This window comes from Anopheles moucheti, chromosome X (genome assembly GCF_943734755.1).
Source record: "Anopheles moucheti chromosome X, idAnoMoucSN_F20_07, whole genome shotgun sequence".
Lineage (NCBI taxonomy): Eukaryota > Metazoa > Arthropoda > Insecta > Diptera > Culicidae > Anopheles > Anopheles moucheti.
In genome coordinates, this window is record NC_069142.1 from 4,500,533 (window position 1) to 4,505,994 (window position 5,462).

Genomic DNA, 5,462 nt, shown 5'->3' on the forward strand with positions numbered 1-5,462 from the left:
GGCAACCGGCACTGGAAGGTGGCCAGTTCTTCGGTGAAGGAACTAACAGGGAACTCAATTGCTGCGTGAGTGCCACGGTGCGCGATCGTGCCTGTTCCAATAAAATACAGTGTGTGCCCATTTTTTCCGTATTTGGCTTTCATAAAATTTTGTTTAAAACAACGAAAGAGAAAAATATTTCTTTCACATTATCACTAGAATTTTCATGAGTTTTAAGTCTTTTCTTTGGTGGTTGCTATATACACAAGGTTTAGGAGCTAGATAATATTTAAATATTTTGAAGATCTTGTATAAGATAGGTGTGATAGAAACATCAACAAGGTAGAATTGTTGAACGTTAATTGAAAATCAAAATTAATCCTTTACATTCTAGCGGTAGAAAGCGTTTTTTGTACCATTTCAAGTTATACTATTTAATTGCTATTAATTTTAGGTGCTTTAAACCTCGAGAAACAATTACTCAATTTTATTATACTGTTAAATATTTCTTATTTTTTATTATTGTTTACAATTATGTAATTTACATGATAGAACATGTCTTCACACGGCAGGACTGGGACAAAATCCCAGCCCTTGCTAGTTACGGGTAATTTAAGTCAAAGAAAGCCAAAAATGACAGGAAGGAAGGAACTTCTTTTATCATACGTTTCTCGCTGTCGGATGCTGAGTTCGTATCAACGAGAAGCTCGAACATCAGTTATTGTCTGACAAGATGTAATATATTTCACCAAGCGCTAGTTGCCACAATGTATAATAACCCGTAGCAATGTGTAAAAATGTGGTCATTATTATTGCAACTGCAAGACATTCATCCAACGCGAGATGTACTCAGTGACCTAATTTTAGTTTCAATTTACCTTCGTATGTGCAACACGAACAGCATCGCAGCATGCAACGGTCGATGCAGAATCAATGACCGTATAAAATTTGGAGTCACCCGGAACTCGCCCGGAACCGGTAGCAAAACAACATGTTGCCTCAAGATGCTGTTGCTGAAACCATGCCGATAATGTTGATTCATGTGCAACTCTTTTTTAACTAAAAATAGTAATCGCATCAAATCACGGTACAACCGTTGCTGGCCCAAGCGCGTACGTTATCGTACGGGAACGTTCGCTGTCTGCATGGTGAGTGCCCACGAAGCGTTTCGGGGGTGCGATCGGGCACGTTCCAACCTTCCGAACGGTGAGTGACCCAGACGCTTTGGAAGGGAGAAACGTAAACAATAGTACTTCCAGCCGGAGTTGGCCGGCCATTTGTGCTGCTTTACCTTGCATTTCTTGTTCTAGCTCTGTTTCGCTGGGGTGCGTGGAACTCATTTCGTCCGAGTGGAAACCATGGGAAGCGAAAGAACTGCGTACGTACATGCATGCGTTTGTTCCGGAGCAAATGCAACCAAGATGCAACTCAAGCCTCTTGAATGTGCAATGAGCAGGAATATGTTATCCCTACAGGGGTTTACATGGAGGGGGTTCTGGTTGCCTTTAGAGGAAAAAAGAGAGAGAGGAAATGGAGAAATTATTTTTAAAACCAAGCCTAGCCAGTCTTTCCTGTTTTTTTTTTTAATCTTTCTCTTGTTCGGTTCGATGTGTAGGTTGAAGATGCTTCGGGAGAAGTTTATGCGCTGCATCTGGCATGATTTGCAAGACGCTGAGCGAACACATGTTTCGCTCGTCTTCTTTCCCTTTTCCATTAGCATGTAAAAAGTTTCGAGTGGATCTGAAGTAGTTACAGCATCGAACAACCTTTCGCCTCCACAGTGCCAAGGAATTCTAGGCGGAAATGATTGTTTGTGTTGGGAATTCTGTTTGGTTTCCAACAAAAAAACCTTCAATTAAGCAATATCGAGTGATGCGCACGTTACCTGAAGAATATTCTTCTCAAACGCGTCGTCCAAGCAATTCTTGTGGGAAGAACTATAGCGTCTAGACATGCTAGACATTCTAGACAATATGTCAGCGATCGGAAGTGGTGTACCAACGGCCGGATGTGGTTTCGTATTACTTCGCGACGCGCTCTGGTAGGTGTGAACACCGTCAATACCACCCAAGACGCTCCGCATCATTCTGCCGGAAGACTTCCAAAACAAAACTGTAGGGCAAGGAAAAACCCCAACTGTGCCTGTAGCCCCGTTTGAGAAAGAACCTTCTGCAGGCGGCACAGCGCTATAATGACGATTAAGACACATTCGCTATAATTACCCCGGGGTCCAGGGACAAAAGCCTAACGGCAACCAAAAACCGTGCCTCACGGCCAAGAGGTACTTGGCGGCGCTTTAACAAGCGTGTCCTGCTGGTAAGCTAGGGCCTACCTATGTCGCTTTTACAACTTCATCATCATCATCCCCGTGTTTTGGCCGCCTTGGGCCTTTGAGGTCCTTTCCCAGCGAGGTAAGGTTGGCAATAGGACGTACGTATAGAAGAGAAACATAAAACTGGAATGTAGAAAGAGCAGCGGAAAGATAAAAAAAATGGTACGTCTAAAGGTGAGGAGGAAAATAAACAGAGAAATAATAACGATAATAAAATCATTCGCCCGGGCACTCGTGGATATTTGTGTGTGTATAACTTTTCTGTGGGTTAGAAACGTAAAGGACGAGAAGAAGTTTTGTATATCCCGTGGCTTGCATCATAAGCTACGATTTCCCATCGAGATGCATCAGAAAAAAGGGATTGGGAAGGTCTTAACGTACAAAAGAGGTTTCTTACAGGGGTTTCCCATACTGTTATATATTTTAGTTTATCGTTCAATTTATTCCATGTACTACGAAATAAGTTAAATGGATTTACAGGGTGTGTCAAAAGCTTAATTAAACAATAAACAAAAACAATTAAATATATAACAAAAATAATATTTTAGTAACCCTGTAAAGTACAATGGTGCAGTTTGGGGTGTTGATAGCAAAGTAAAAAAAAATATGATGGGAGCTTAAAACTCCCTTGAAAAAAAAAAATACTGGTACAAATAATAGGAAAACAAAGGTGGAAGGTTTAGAGGACTATAGTTGTTGCTCCTTCAGTCATGTGGAATGGTGCGCGTCGGCTTGTTTCTAGTCCTTCGTCTAGCGTCGCTAGATGGAGCAGGTAGACTGCAGCTGGTTGTCTCGTTGCGCCTGCTGTACTGTAGCAGGCGCTTGTTTGCTTCCTTCGGTGAGGTTATGGACTGTAACGCTGCACCAACCATTGCCGGTTTAAACTCTCTTACACAACAAGGTAGAAATGTACAAACAATTATTTAAATTGACAGAAGGAGCGAGAGAGATAAAAAGCCAAGAAATCAAGAAATTCTAGCTCGTCAGTCTTTTGCTTAGCAATGGGGTGGTGTAATTATGGACTGGGATGCAAACAAAATGGAACCCCTTCCCAATAGAAGGACCTCTCGACGACTGCCACCAAAATGTCAACGCAACGTAGAACCCACGCTCCAAAACAGGGTGTGTTGTTGGGTACAGCTTTGTTTTCCATCGAAAAGGATGGCGTGCACTTTTCCCGCGTAGCGTCGAGTGGCGTCGTGTGTTGAGAGCGACGGCGATGCATTACCGTGTGCACCGGGCATGGGGAGTTATTTGTTGCTTTTGCTGCTTCTAAAAAACAACAACATAACATCACCATTATCATCATCATCAGCGCCGAGATGATGCACCGTTTCGGGTGATGCTGCTTTTGAGAGCACGCGGTTGAGGAATGGGACCGGTTGATTGCATAATGGTTCCTGCCTTATTAAGACACAATTCTAACGATGCTTTTGTTTGTTGGTGACTTGGGCTGTTCTTAGTACAGTTGTTAACCAGGATACAGTTGTTTTGCAATAAAAAGCTATTTTTGCCGTGCAGATTGCATAATTGTAGGCGTGTTGGAGAGATCATTAGTACATACGGCGCAAAGTATAGCATTTGCGTGCGAAGTTCGTTATATTTGGCTAGTTTTCGGCCGCGAAAGCATAACAAATATCGATTTTGTATGGAATAGATTGTTTTTAAATTAAACAACCACTCCTAATATTAAAATAAAAATAAACATCCCAGTGAAGAGTTTGTTACCAATAATTAAATCATTACGCCGCACTGTGCAATCTCCATTAACTCATTAGGAAGGTATTAGAAATTATGTTCTAGTATTTATCGTCATGCCCACAACTCTCGTTATAGTCATGCGTGCCATACAGCATGCCTGTAACGCAACAATGAGCCTTTGTCGGCAAATCCTTTTGCCGTGCACGCCGTGGTTTCGGTTCAAGATGTCTTCATCTCTCTACCTGGGATGCTGTGCCGCCATTGTCTGAATGGACCCTTGTGCAGGATGAACACATCCGTCAGGTGGTTCGGTTGTTGCAGGACGCCGTCGAAAGTACGATGTTGAAGCACTCACCCGCACTCTCCCTGTTTTATACCCCGATCCTGGTATAGGAATTAACGAAGAAATGGTCATGATTGCTACGAAGACCATCCATTTCTGGGTTTTTTTTCCTGTAATGCCTGTATGTGTCGGCTTCGATTCGAGGTTGTATGGACATAGTGCTTATCCCTACCATTGCTGAATACCAGTTTTGAAATTCATTTCTTTTTCTAACCCAAAAAAAAACCCGAAAATATTCAAACTTTTCCACAAACAATTCCACAAGGCCCACACATACAGGTTACCAACCGTCGCTTTGTGATGCGAAATTATGCTCCGGGGAATTATGCCAACCCCCTCCGCACACGGCACTAGCTCTCCTAATACATAAACTCCCAAAACGCACCAAGATAAGCGTGCAAAACTGTTGGGCACTGCTTCCGAAGGGTTGCACCATCAGTTTTTCCTCCATTTTTCCGCCGGCATTTGTGTGGGCATAAATAAAACTATTAAATATGGAAGTTGCCCAGGGGTGAAGAGGAAGACGGGAGGGGGGAGGGGGGGGGGGGAGGGAATAGAGAGAAGACATTGTGTTTTTCCTGCATGCTGGAGAAAAGCTGGCAAGAAGAGGGTTCGCATTGTTTTACTGCGTCCTCTGAATGGGTGTTCTAATGCTTTATGCGCCATTCCAGGAAGGGAGTTTTCGAGGGAAAATCACAGGAAGCGGGAGCGAGAGGAGAGAGGGAAAATGTGTGGGATTAGCGTGTGCAGGAGACGTGGATAGGAGTGCTGCTAAAGTAATGTGGAAAAGTGGAAAAAATGATGCTTTTTTCTATTTCCCCAAAGGGCAGGGGTATAGATGTTGCACGTGTGCACGTGCTCCCGGAGCGCTTTCCCGGCGGTTTCCACGTTTTCTTGGAGTCTCGTTGTCTTAGGGGATGTAAAAGGGGAGGAAGAAGGAAGGGCATTGCACGCTAATGCAGGGATGATTATCAGAGGTTAGCCAGGGGAAAACCAATTACGGGTTGTTAAGATCGAGTCTCGCGGTCGCGCCTCTATACGCTACGGTTAAGGTGCGTTTACACGCACTGTCCTGTGTCACTGTAACTGTTGGCCGATTTCTAGGTC